Below are 15,141 nucleotides of genomic sequence, written 5' to 3' on the forward strand. Positions count from 1 at the left end.
AGTAAAAATGGATGGCACACACACAAGACTACCTGTAAATTGTTATGTATAGGCAGTCTACTGTGTGCATCCAACATAGGCAGCCCTCAACTATTGCACACACAACTGCTATTGGTACAAGGTAAGTCAACACCTGAACTGTAAATTAAGCTATCAGCATGTGATGATACTGTATGTAGAGGTTCATAGGTTCATAGGTAGGTACTTGGCTAACTACCCAAGGACATTCATAAGCCTAGCCAAAATGTGTTAGCTTTTGCCACCCCATTGATTAATTAACTGTCCCTCTGTGGAGCAGAGCCAATGGTGGGATCCCTGGGGTGTATCTACTGTTACCCATCCACTCTTCAAGGTTTCTCTTGAAGAGTGTTAGTGAGGGACTCTGTATAATGTAATTAGGGATGTTGTTCCAAAGCATGGGGAGTTTCTGTGACAGGAATCTGTCCCTCCAGCATGTTCTAGTTATTGTTGTGGCAAGGTTTATCTCACTACAGTGTGTAGCTCACTGTGACATGGATTCCCATAGGTGGAGCATATCCATTAAGCCTGAGTTGGACATGGCTTTGTTGGCCAACAGAGATCGCTTCTGAGTAAACGAGATGCCACTGAGTAAAGCAGGAGTTTATTCAGTCTGGCTGCATTGGACATATGTTTGAGGCCAGTAATCCTCTTGGCGAGGTACGTTCATGGACCTTCCAGGTGTCAGAAGTGTCTTCTGAGGTACATCCCAAATGGGTTATCATACTCTATGATGGGACTGATAAGTGACGAGTAAAGGGGCACTATTACCTCAGTATGTCTAGATGTGAACCCTTTAGTAATCAAATGGCCTACATAGAAGGATGTCCTAACTACTTTGGAGATATGATTGTTAAAGAAGAGATCACTATCTACCTTAGTCCCCAGATCCCCTATTACCTCATCTGTATTAAGGTGGCTGCCATTTATGTGTTAATATGTGGGTGTTTAGTTTTTCCCAAATGGAATGACCATGCAGTTTGTGGCAATTAGCTTGAAGCCATGACTTTAATGCCCTGTGTCGGTCTCTGAGAGACCCTTTGAAGGATGTCTGTGTCAGCTGGACTGTCAATTATGGCTCCCAGTTTGCAGTCATTGCCAAACATGGTCTGCCGTAGTCCAACTGTGCTTGCCTGTACCTCTGAGAAGTATGTGCCAAACAGTAGGGGTCCCAGGATGGAGCCCTGTGGGACACCAGTTGTGACTGGTTAAGAGTTGGACCTTGAGGCTGCTAGTCATACCATGTGGGTTCTGTGTGTAAGCCTGTTGGTAACCCATCCTGTGATGTATGGGTTCATATACAGGCTGGTGAGTTTATCAATAATACCTGAGTGGGAAATGGTGTCAAAAGCCTTGGCGAGGTCCAGATAGTATGTGTGAACCACCTCTCCCCTCATCTAATGCCTTGGTGACTGTAAGACATCAAACAGGTTCAGTAGGCATGATCTGCACTCAACCAAGCTGACCTGGGTTGGGTCAAGTGTCTGGAGGTCACCAATGTCTTTGTTAATGAGTGCCATGAGGATGCGCTCCATAGCTTTGCAGACCAGGCCAGTCAGGCTTATATGGTGGTAGTTACCATGGTCAGTTGTGTTTCCACCTTGGTGGAGTGGAATAACCATTGCTATGCACCATTGTATGGGCATGTAGCCTGTGTAGAGGCTGAGGTTGAAAAGCTTAATGAGGTGGGGGGTTACTTCGTCTTGTAGTGTTTGGAAGACACAGTCTGGGACACCATCTGCCTCCATTGTCACTGTGTTTTGCCATTTGAGAGGGCTACTTCTGTTTGTGTGTCTCTGATGTCTTGAATACTGTACTTTATGGGTATTGTTGTGGGCTCTTTAGGGGGTAAAGCTTGCACTGAATATATCTGCAAGGATGTTGGCGATATTAGTAGGTTCAGTATATTTTGTGCTATATTGCACCGGCACAATGCAAATGTGTGTTACCACTTAGATCCTTGACATAGCCAAAGAAGGCTTTGTGGTTATCTTTTGAATCCTTGCCTATTTTCCTGTTGAAGTTAGCCTTGGATGATTTCATGAGGGACCTAAGTTTCTTACTAGTACTGGTCATGGATGTCTGCCCTTCTTGGGATTTGCTGTTTTTCTGGACTACTGTCCTACTTCTGTTGTATAGCCTGTTTATTGTAGAGGTCCACCAGACTGGCATCCTTGTCTTGGAGGAGCGAGTCTTGGTTTACCAGTGATGGCACAATCCATACATCCTTGTAGGTGCTTATAGAGTGCATTTATAAATCTTTCTGTATCTTGAGCAGTGTTTTCCCTTACCTTGGGGGCTGTGAAACCTCCCACCTCTGTCTTTATTAGTGTGAAGTTAGCTGTAGGAAAGGTTTTCACTGTGGTCACCTTGGGTGGGGGAGATGGTTGGGTGTGTAAATCATCAGTGAATAGTTTATGGTCAGATCTAACCAGTGACCGGTTTACCTCTGCTGTGGTGCACCTAACGCCCATGTTGGTGATTACCACTTCTAGTATGTGTCCACCTCTGGTTAGGGAGTTTACTATCTGATACAGGGCATTTGAGGTGAAAAATTCCAGGAAGCACTGGGCCTGGAAGTGAGTACTCAAGTAGGGTTGCCAGTTAATGGTAGGGTAGTTGAAATTGACCAATACCAGGGTGTTCGGAAGGACTGTCATGTTTCCACTGTCTCCAGGTAGGTGGAGTGGTGGTCCTGGGTTATGGAGGGTGATCTGTAGCAGGCCACAGTTTGCATTGCAGTTGTGGCTGATGTTAGCTGCACATGGATGATCTCAGAGGTATTATACTGCCCCACTAACCTGGAGGTGTAGGTATCCCTGATGAATATGGATAGACGCCCTCCATGTCTGTGTCAGTCCATGTTCTGTGACCGAAATGTGTGGTATGGGTTGTAGTCCGGTAGTACTGGTGTGCTCTCAGGAGCCTTAAAACAGGTTTCAGTTACTGCACAGATGTTGATGTTGTCCATGCCACTGAGGAGTGCTGTGAGTGCATGCATTTTGCGATTACAACTCCTGGTGTTGAGTAGCATAACCCTCATTGATTTTGCTATTGTGCTGTTTACGGAGGTGGGATTTACCTGTGAGACATGCCTAAAAACTAGTATTCAGAAGCCTAAGGCTGACACATGCAAGTCGGTATCATATTGTTGCATGCATATTTCCCATCTGTGCTTGTTTCTCATCTTTCCTGTAGCTAACCTACTGGTAAGCAATAGAAAGCCTTAAACTGATACAAGTCTTCTAGCTTCCAAGATAGGCTTTTGGAGTGATTAAGTGTCAGTGTTCTGTATGTTCTTGCTGTACTTAACTGTTTTCTGACTACATGATGATTTTTTACTGTATATTGTGATCGGAAAGCTCTGTTTATTCACATATTATTTCTGTGATGGCCTGCACTTTAGAGGTTCACAGATAGGTAGTAGGCTATCTGCCCAAGGACATTTAGAAGCATAGCTACAGTGTGTTGGCTTTCTCTGCACCATTGATAAAGTAACTGAGCCTCTGTCAAGCATAGCCAATGAAGTGATTTCAGACAGAGTTGCTGGAAGCTGTTGAAGACTGGGGTGGCGGAGGGTGATAGGGGCACTTAGTGATCTAAAAAGGGCATGTTAACGTGAAAAATCAACACCATTCAATTTTGCCAACAGGTCTTGCAGCTGTGAAACTGGAGGGGCTCCCCCTCCCCCTGGCTGTATGGTTCTGGGACACATGATCCCAGGGGTGATTATTCTGTTACCCATTCACACATCAAGGTTTCTCTTGAAGTGTGTTAGTGAAGGGCTATGCCTAATGTAGTTAGGAATTTAATTTATAGTCTCTCATTTCATTTATGTTTTGATTTCAAGAGTAAGTGAAGCTCAGTGGGTTTGGGCGCCTCCGCCCTTTGTTTAGCCTAGCTTACACATAGAAATCATCTAAATAGGAAATAGGCAGAAGCAACGTTAATATCAATAGTGCGGTGGCTACAGCATTCCCATAGTATCTGTACATTTGTGGTTCAAATCCCAATAAAGTCAGTGATGTTTTTCATGTTAAAAAGTATACCTTAACCACAGCTTGCATATTTAGGTAGTATTCTTCAGTATAATAAACATTTGAAACACCCATATAAACCCATGTGTGCCAGAGAGTAAAGTCAGCAGAGATTGTAATGTTATGTAAGCACATAGTGAGATGTTACTTCACTGAACTGTATATATCCTGAGTAGTTAGCAGATGTGGCTGTGTTTGCGTGCACAGGTTATACATTTTTAAATTTTGTTTAACCATATGAAAATCCAAGCAGCAAAGGTATGGCTCCAGTATAAACAGTCATTAATTCCAAAAGGTATATGGTTCCAAGAAATAAAGGCAGAGAAGATAGTCTTTGAGCTCAGCTTTAATGACACTAGTGCTTTCACATACAGCTTCATCAGGTGTTTAACATTTGCTGACATAAACCACCTATATATACCCATTCAAAACATCATGTGATCAAAAAGCAATTCAAATTTAAAGAAACATCACATTTAAAATATGTGACTATCATGGTGATACTATGGTATCAGTTAAAAATACAAATATAAAAGCATAATACATATTACTTGTGTAAAGGTCTCTTATGTAATATAGGTCTTATAGGGACGTGGTCATTAAGACCATGACCATGGTTCGCCCTAAGTCTGACTATCCAAGTAGCCTCCAACTCTTCCGTTCTGGATCTAATATCCCCACGTCACACATTTGTTTAGCCGTGTTTAACTGCTGTTTTAATGTCACACAAACACTTTTAAACATGCTTACAACTGCTTAAATGAGCCTTATTCTGGAGTAAAAAACATTCTTAAAGCATCACAGGTCTTGAACCCTGGACCATGCACACCATAATCATGGGACTTACCATTAAGCCATCTGAGCTGTATACATGCTTTATGGTCTTTAGACTACACCTTTTACTATAGGCATTCCACAGTACTGACCACAAATGGGACAGTCACTTTGTGTACATATGTACAGTACATTGTAATGTACTGTAGTCTGTGAATCAACATATAGAAGTCTACATACGTATAACTGTTAATTAATACTAAATATATATATATGCATGTCAGTGATGTCTGCACATAGATATAAAAAAATATATATATATATATATATATATATATATATATATATATATATATATATATATATATATTTATACAGTTACATCTATAGCCATATATTTGAACATCTATGAACACACTTCGTGACACAGAAGCAATCCAAAGGAACTGAAGTGTACACAAAACACATGTAGCTCTGGTATTATAACTATTAATATTAACGTAATTCACCATAGAATGGTTGTTGTGTATGTGGAGAATGGGGTGGGGGAGGAATGATGAGTAATGAAATTATGCATCAAGGAGAGCCTGGGTTGGATGTTTAATAAGTGAACTGGAGGGGTATACATGGAGTATGGGGACAATAAAAAAGGACACAAAACAAGAACCATTCTCATCCATAATACACCCTGTCAGGTCACATTGCAACACTTAATTCCACAAACATATGAACATTAACAAGTACCATACATATGTACACCAACTGACTGTCACATTTGTTTTCAGTAGTGAGGAATGCCCATAGTAAAATGTATATTCTAAACACCATAACATTTGTGCATATCTCAGATGCCTTAGTGGTAAAGTCAGTGACTGTGGTGTTTATGGTCCCGGGTTCAAGACCTGCAAAGGCTGTTAATTTATTTTGAGGGCCAGAATAAGGGCTGTTGGATGCAGGTTGATTATGGTTTTAAGCAGTTGTAAGTGGTTTTGCACGGGTTTGCACAACGGTAAGTGGCACTTAAATACGGTTAAATGGATAAGCGCTTCACAGGTGTAACCTTTGTTTACCGTCAAGCAGACCACGGGCAAACTTGCTTACAACTGCTTAAATGTGCATTAATCACACTTTCCCTACCAGTGCCTGCTCTGAGAAGTAAGATAATAACCACTTCCAGGATTAGAACCCACAAACAAGTACACCATCCTCAGAGTAACCTACCAGTACACTACGCTACCTGAGATGCACCTATGCCATTTGTGTATTCAGACAGGTTAAAACACAAAAGGGAGGATTGTGTGGAAATAGGACAAACTGCCATGTACCCAATGAAAGGTGCATGCTATATATATATATATATATATATATATATATATATATATATATATACATATATATATATATATATATATCGAGAGATACATAGATACATGTCGATTTTATATAGAGATATACATATATGTAGATATATAGATAGGTTAAAACATCTACACATCTGTGGAGGTACATATAAACGTATGCAATAATATATATTATATATCTATATTTATATCTATATACATATATATATATATATATATATATATATATATATACACATATACATACATACATGTGTGTATACAGCATCTAAAGTGTTCAAATCCTGAGTATAACATGGACCATAGCAATCACACATTCTGCCAACAATATGAACATAACATATGAAGAGTATATGCCAATACACTATTACAAATATGTTCTATGGAAATTAGCCAAATAGGGTTAGTCACCAACACAACTACAATGACTGCAAATATCCATGACAGAAATACACAGACATCTTTCATTTGGCAAATCTTTATTACATTCCAATGTATTGCCAAAAGGATTAAAGGACTAACATTACCTGCATGCTATACAGGAAGTATTTAACAGTGTCTTAATGAATCAGCCTGCAATTACCATAGTATTAGTCCACTAAGGGATAGGTGTTCACATAGGGAAAGAACACCCACACACATATAGAATATACATAAAAGCAGTTCCTACACACCTGCATCTGCTATGTACACCCACCAACATCTCCCCCACACCCAAACTAATTACAACAATACATACTGTCATACCATAACCAATTATTCACTCACTGTACGACATCTACTGAAACCTTGACATACCTGGACAGAGACACACTAACATGGCCCTATGTTTAATAGTTTTTGTTATACAATGGAACAGCTGCTGATGTTACAGGGTTTGTTTGAACTAATCCTGTTTCAGAGGGTTGAAAAGTAATTACACCAGGAAGTGTTACCAATTACTAATTATCAGCACAGTATGATAGACATTTACACCAAACTAAAAATGTCTGTTGAGCACACTGTAAACCCCCTAACATAATATGCATAGCCATACAGCCCTGAGCTGGTCAAACATCCTGGCCAGACTGAAATATATGCAGAAGTATTAGGTACAGACAAACCCTGCACAAGTAGCAATGTTCGGAAATATAACAGCAGTACTCACATTTAGACCAAATCCTCTAGGCATTACACACAATATATTTGCGTTTGTCTCCATACAGCTGTTGCAATAGATTTCAGACAACACTTCCAGGCTGTCTTCCTCGCAAGTAAGGCAAAGAGACAACGCCCAAGTGGAATACTCAGTTATACTCCACTGCTGCCATGGTATTGGCTAATGGAGTAGCTGCACAGCTGATGTTCATGTCATTAACTACATCGGAACACCAATTGGTGATCAGGATAGCACATGTTACTGATCTCTAACTATAAAAGTATGCCTTGTCACACATTCAAATCATCTGTATATACCTGCAGAACAGTACAAATACCCAACAGAAGATTGAAACACAAACCGGAAAAGATTAGAATACCAGTCCATAACACCTCCAATTACCAAGAAGGTATGTATAACATTTAGTATGTCTGTGTATGTAGTACCTGTTCTGTAATAATTACAGTGTAATCAATGCATATAGTGGAAATAGCTGTCTTGTAGTGATGTATTGTTGAGCAGTAGTAATGCTTGCAGTATTCTGTGTGTACTGCTGTAGTTCACAAGGCAAACTCCTCATACACCACAACGGATGATATATATGGGCTTGGAATTCACCAATTCTTTTCCAGCCACTGTCAGTGTCAGGGTTGGGCCAGCAAGTATGTGCTATAACAGGGATAGTATATGTTGATATATTGTAACAGTAGACATATGTATGGGTGTATTAGTGAGATGAACATGTCAAAGGTGGGCTTACTGTGCAAATATGATTTGAATTGTGGGATATTATGCCAATAACTGTGTAATGTACAGTATTCTAGGCAGATCTGTATTCCATTTTACATAGCATTTCTGTTATGTTATGCAAACATCAGTTATGTCTATTGGCAATTACAATACTCAGTAACAGGATACATATGAACTGTTGTCATCTGACAGTTTAGCAGCACGATAGCAAAGAAAATTGGAAGAGCTAGGTAACTATCCATGCACATAAGACATGTAATATCCACCTCTCTAGTATCGTTTGCAAGCAATAACAGCTGTGCATGTGTACATGTTATGCAAATGTGTAGTGACCCTTGTTACAGGGCTGGGCCAAATGGCTATGTGCACACCTACAGAGAGTGGATATTGAGAGTAGAGACACACTGGTTGAACATTCAAGTTTGTGTAGCCTAACCTCTCATTGCCAACCTAACAGACACTTGCAAATACTGTATGTAAGGCTGTGCACAGTACTGGTAATGAAACAAGTTGCATATCATCTTTAACTCCAGTGTAACATCTGCAGTAGGAGTGCAAGATGTAGGAGACTGCTGCCCATGTGTAATAGCTACTTCACAGGTGGTGGCTTACACTATCTGATTATATCCTGATCATGTTGATAGTGGCAGCAGATTCTATTGATACTTGACTCTGTTTGGGAAGTGGGTGTCCGTGCCCAACAGACCTCATGGTTCTGGTGGATATGTGTGTATATACCCAGAAAAGGATACAGACCTGTTGACACTTGCATCATCTGTAATCAACTATCAGGATGTGATATGCTCCTCAGATGAGGATTGCTGCTAAAGGTAGCTACTATGTTTCTGTAATAGCCAGTGTTGTCACGTCCATAACACAAATATTTACATGTGAGCATCACTTTCTAAAACATTTTCATAAGCAATAAGTAAACTAAATACAGTACTTGGTGCTTGTAGTACTGAATGTTCATACAGGCATGTCCACTAGTCAGCTACTGGTGTTTACTAATGTCAGCTTTGTGTATGTGGCCATCCTGGGGGAATGTAATCTCTATGCCATGTACACTGCCAAACCCACCTAAAACCACACCCCACACATTGTCTGGGATGCAGCTACAGGGGTAAGCTGGAAGGCAGTCAAGTCTACAGCCATGACTGGACTGGACAGTCATGAGGTGTAGGTTAACACATGCATCTCATCACCACAACCAACACATACCCTTACCAAACCACAGTAAGGACACCCACACATACCACCAGAAATCACACACATTCACAGAGGCTTCTAAGTATCTGGCCAAGCAAGAGACTTCCCAAGCTGGAATAGACAGACAACATAATCCACAAACTGTATGACATAGTTTGGCAAATTGTGCCACCTCTCAGAACATGTGGCCAGAAACATGCCCAACAGTACTCATTTGTGAATGCAAATTCTAGCACTATGTTACACACCAAGCTATAAAGGGGTAAACATACTGTCAGCTGCCTATCTGCCATGATTAGCCACATACCCATACACTTTGAACTATACACATGGCTCTAGCATATTCCATGTTGTTTTGCAGGACCTGTGATGCAGTAGCCTGGACTGCATGGAAACACACATGTAGGAACTGTCATGTCTTGTAGCCCATGCAGGTATGTCCCAAGTTCTGGGTAGCATTCTGCCATTGGCCAGAATGATACTACAGTACAGGGACAAATGGATTGTATTTCACAATTGTCTAATATACTGGTGTAATTCAAAGGATATCCAGTATCTCTCTGCCTGGGATAACATGATTGACAGACCATGATGCTTTGCCAGACAGGGCCTGCATCTGTCACCCCTGGGAATCTGGATACTGGCTAGTGCCTTCATCATGCAAAGTTTAAGTGAAAGTCCACTGCTGTAACAGGGACAGCCAAGCAATAAACTGTGGGTCTCGCTACTCAATGATGCATTTCAGAAACTCAATATGGACTCACTTACATCAATCATTAACATGGAGAATATATCTGTGCAGTGACTGAGATATGGTTCAACGCTCCGGAGACCACCCCTGCATGACCATGTTATAACATATACCTCACCTCTTGGCCATTCTCCTTTATTGGAACACACAGGCCACAGGTGTGTCCATATTCCTGAAGGATATGTACACCCCCACGCTAGTTGCACTTGCATAACTTCAGATGCATTATGCTGAGCAACTACCTTTATTATAAAGTGGAATCCAATTTGCACCTTGCGACAGATCACCCACCATGTCTCAGAATTCCCAACTGTCATATTGTGCTGCAATGGGGAATATTATGTTTGAGACAGAAAACCATAGTAATGGCTACTCTCAACTATCCCATTATGAACTGGGAAGACTCTTCATGTACCAACACCTTTGCTCAATGCATGTTGGATTTCGTGGCCCAATGACCTGGATCACCATAGTCACACAAACAGGGCTAGCAGTATACTACACATAGTCAACCTCAAAGCCAATGTTATGCTGCTTAAAAGCGGTGTGGTGACCGTCATGGCACCCATCCAGATGGACAATGCATGTGTAAATGCTTAATCTTACACAAATGCACTTTAAGCACTCTACATAAGTGCAGTGATTGTGCCATTTGAAACAGAACCAAGATTCAACCCAGAACACAAACCTTACCAGGAAGGACACACTGGGTGGTACCACTGCAACTGCTTTAACTGTACCACAGAGAGGTAGTAACTGTTGCATGGTGAACACACATGAGTGGAGGTGATCCCTGGGTCTGAAGCCTCAGTAAGATGCAGATACACCATATAAAGGCTCACACACACAAAGAAAAGCTATTAGTGAAACTAATCGTACACATATTATGAGATACAACCACAGAGCATTCTACTGCCAAGCTGTGTCTCATGAATCACTTAATACTGGCAACAACAAGACCTGCCATGCTTCACAGCACTGCTTGGCATGAGAAGTACTCTTTTCTCCCAGGAAATAGCACATGTTCATCCAGATAGGGTCTTGGACAATCTAAACCCACTCCCACCTCCCACCTCCAACAGGTACACATAGTTATATAACAATGTACACTACAGAGCCCCTGTAATAACAACTATGCAGGTACAAGGGAACCGTGGAAGGCGTGCATAGCAGACCGGGGCCAAACTTGGACTAGAGGCATCCTTGGGGATCTCCCCGGAACTGGGGTGAGAGAAGAACTGCTGGCATTTAGCGTTGAGGGAGGTCGCGAGAAGAGATGCAGCAAGGGCTCCCCATCTGCGTGAAAATCTGTGCTACCACTCTCTCTGTGCGTTCAAGGACCACTGCGTGAGGGAAGAGAATAGTTCTGCTCAGTCACCTTTCGGCTATCCACGTTGGATCTCCCGGAATGTGTGTTTGCCACTAGGAAGCGTTTGGTAGCTTGTCGCCCAATCCCATACCTTCATGGCCTCTCTCTGCAAGGGGAAAGCACCTGGTCCCTCCTTGCTTGTTTAAGTACCAGACTACCGACATGGTGTCGGACTGAATGGCAATCGTACCCTGGGGGAGGTGATCGTGCAGTGCTTGCAACATTAAAAGCACCCTCCTCATTTCCAGGATATTGATGTGGAGAAGACTCTCGTCGGTGTGCCATGTGCCTTGGACCGACCTGTCCAGATAATGCCCCCCCCACCCTGTCTGGGAGGCGTCCGTAGTCAACGTGGCCGAGGGGAATGGGGGAACGAAGGGTCAGCCCTAGATTCAGGTTGGAGGAAAGAAGCCACCAACGAATCCTGTTGCATGTCTCTGTGATCAATATGTGGTGACTGAGGGAAGGTCTTGATAAGACCACTGGACTGATAGGGCCACTGGGTATCCTCATATGCAACCTTGCCAAGGGGACCAGAAGAATGGTGGCTGACATGGAACCCAACAGCTGCAGGACCATTCTCGCTGGAGCATGACATCTGAGGAGTAATGCCCGAACCTGAGACTGCAGCGTTGCTATCCTTTCCGCAGGAAGATAGACTCGCATCTGCCTTGAGTCTCTTTCTGCACCAATAAACAGAATACGCTGAGATGGCAGCAATACAGATTTTGTCCAATTGAAGGTGATTCCTAAGGAGTTGCCTAGAGAGATAGTGGCTGCTAGAGTTTTCAAGGTAGATGCCTGGAGGTGGCAGCGGGTGGTTAGGAGCCAGTCGTCTAGGTATGGAAACACCTGGAATCCTAAAGACAGACTTCTCAGGTGAGCAGTCACCACCGCCAAACATTTGGTGAACACCCTGGGGGCTGTGGTGAGACCAAAGGCAGTGCTCGGAACTGAAAATGGCGTGACTGTCTCCTAGGCTGAAGCGCAAGTGTCTCCTCGACGCCTGATCTATCAGAATGTGATAATAGGCATCTTTGTGATCTATGGAGTACATCCAAACACCTTTCTCCAAAAGCGGGAGAATGGATTGCAAGGTGACCATCCGGAATTTGGACTTTTTCACTAATCGGTTTAACTTGCTGAGATCCAAAATGGGTCTTTTTTGGTAGCAAAAATAATCTTGAGTAAGTCCCTGATCCGGCCTGATCTGCGGGGACAGGTTGGATGACTCCTTTTTGAAGCAGCTTCGATATTTCACTGGCTGCATGATCCCGTTGACTGGGTGGTGGGTCCGAGATACTTTGGGATGGTGGGGGGGGTTGAGAGAAGGGAATGGTGTAACCTCCGGCAATGATTCGAAGCACCCATTGGTCCTGAGTGATATTTTCCCAGGCCTATAGGTGTCTCGAAAAATGACCCCCGACTGGCTCCGGAGCTGCACAGTCGGGTACTCCTTCAGGGATGCTGGAAGGAGGAGGAGCCACGAAAGGACTCGTGGTCTCCAGTGTTGCGGGGGCCTCCGCCGCCTCTGGGACAAGCGTCTCCTGAAAATTTCCCCTCCTCTGCCTCTAGAAGGGGAATGGCTCTGCTGCGATGAGTAAGGCTTGAGACTTACGGAACCACATTTTCCCTCCTCTTGAGTCTTGGGATAAGGTCTGAAGGGGTGGAAAACCAGGCCCCTACTGCAGTTAAAGTCTTACCCTCCTGTTCGCAGTGAGTCAAAGTGTCCTTTACCTTGGGTCCAAACAGTGAGAGGACGGACCCACATCAAAGGCGTCAGCAAAGGAAGACTTAAAGGCCTCCATGAAGTGACACAGGCATAGCCAGGCTTGTCTCAGTAGAGCAACACCTGTTCCCTTGCGCTCTGCTCGCTCCTTCGGCTGCATAAGAAATGAGCCTCATGGGCGAGTTGGATAAGGACAGGGTAGCCAACTGGGAGTTAACCATCTGGGCCAACTGCTCCAGGTAAGTTACGGAGAGGATATCCGAAAGCTCCTTGACCAGATCCCTCTGCAGTCCTCGTGAAATCGTCAAGTAGTTCAGAGACCTTAATGTAAAGGCGCTGAAGAAAGTGGCACGCTTCCGTGCGATCCATGCTCCTAGACTCCTTATTAGGAGGATGGATGGACGTTGAAGCCTCTGCCACATCTTGCTGGGTGGCAGATGCCACCACCATGGCATCTATAGCCACACCTTTCAAAGAAAGTCCTTATCAGGGGAGCGAAAGGAATTTATTGGGGCGAGCTGGCACTGGTTCAACAGAACTGGGTTGTTCCCACGCCTTGAGAGATCAAATCCAGAAGCTCATCGAAAGTAGGAGACACCCAGGAGGTGGAGGGCTGAGCCCCGAAGGCCTTGAGGAAGACCGACTCCTCAGCAGAAGGGGGTTTGGACTGCCAGCTGCCTCATTGCTTTAGGATCTCCAAGATGTCCGCAAAGGAGACATCATCCGAGGATGACCTGGGGGACCCTTCCGCATCATCGAGGTCGGTGTCCGAGGTGAGAGACTCATCAGGGGAGTCAGCGTGCTTCCTCTTGCACTGTCCCTTCCTTGGAGGTTCCTCCGAAGACGCTTCTGAGGGACCTCCAGGAAGAAGGGAACCCCCAATGGGGGTAACCTCAGGCCCCGGGGCTCCACTGTCTTGAGACAGGGGGATTGCAAAGGTACCAGTCTCCGTGACCAGGGAAGGTGACAGTGAGATGGTGGAGGTGGCCAGAGAGGATTTGGCCAGGGCACTCCTCATGGCCCTGAAAGCGGGACCCCCAGAGTCCTGGGATGGTTCAACCCCCGAGGCCACAACGGCAGTCGGAACTCCCGCAGCCGGCCTTCGAGGAGGGCTCGGAACCGAGGATCGGTCCCAAGCATCCCCGGGGCCGACAGAGGAGGTCAGTACCGAACCCGACCCAAAGGCGGGGTTGGAGTTAGGTCGAACCGACCCGACAACCTCCACCGGCTCCACCAACACTGACTCCAGCGGCGCCTAAGCTGTTGGAGGAGGAACCGAGATAACAGGATGGGAAATCGGCTCCGGAGCTGACTGGGCTGGAGCGAGATCAATTGCAAAGACCGGAGACTGAAAAAGCCTTTGAAGCACCCTGTCTAAATCGAATCAGACATCCTCGATGACCGAGAAGAGACCGACCGGGTCGAGTCGACTTCTCCACTGGCTCGAAAGACTGGGGACCGGCTCCGTATGGGTTCGAGAGTATCGGCGTCGAGGGAGATTCCACTACCACTGCAATTTCCTCTGAGCGATGTGGACTTGGCACGAAGGGAAGAGTCTGGAGCGGCAACCTCCATCGGCTCCGAAGGCAGTGGAGCCGATGGAGATGACTTCGCTCTCGGCGCCTGAGCTCTCGACTCAAAGCCAGAGGAGTGAGGCTGGAGACACGAGGCGAACCGTTCGCCCTCGGCTCCGAAGTCCGTGGGAGCCGACGGAGAAGCCTGCCGCGACTTTTTAGCTGCGGATCCGGCCGGGCTAGTTGGAGCGAAGACTTTTCTTCCTCGGGGGAAGAAGAAGAAGATAGGGCTTCCTCAAAGGAAGGGTAATAAGCCCTTTCAAAATTAACTTATTTTCCTCTCTTGGAGGCTGGAGAGAAAAAGCCATCTACAGGATTCTTGGAGGTGCTTGAGGCCCAGACAGTAGACACACAATGAATGGTGCGTCCGTAATGGACATTTTATAATAACATTTTGAACATTTCTTAAAACCTGATGGTCTATGTGCCTT

Source organism: Protopterus annectens, chromosome 10.part0, assembly GCF_019279795.1.
Source record: "Protopterus annectens isolate FY-2018-M chromosome 10.part0, PAN1.0, whole genome shotgun sequence".
NCBI classification, from domain to species: domain Eukaryota; kingdom Metazoa; phylum Chordata; order Ceratodontiformes; family Protopteridae; genus Protopterus; species Protopterus annectens.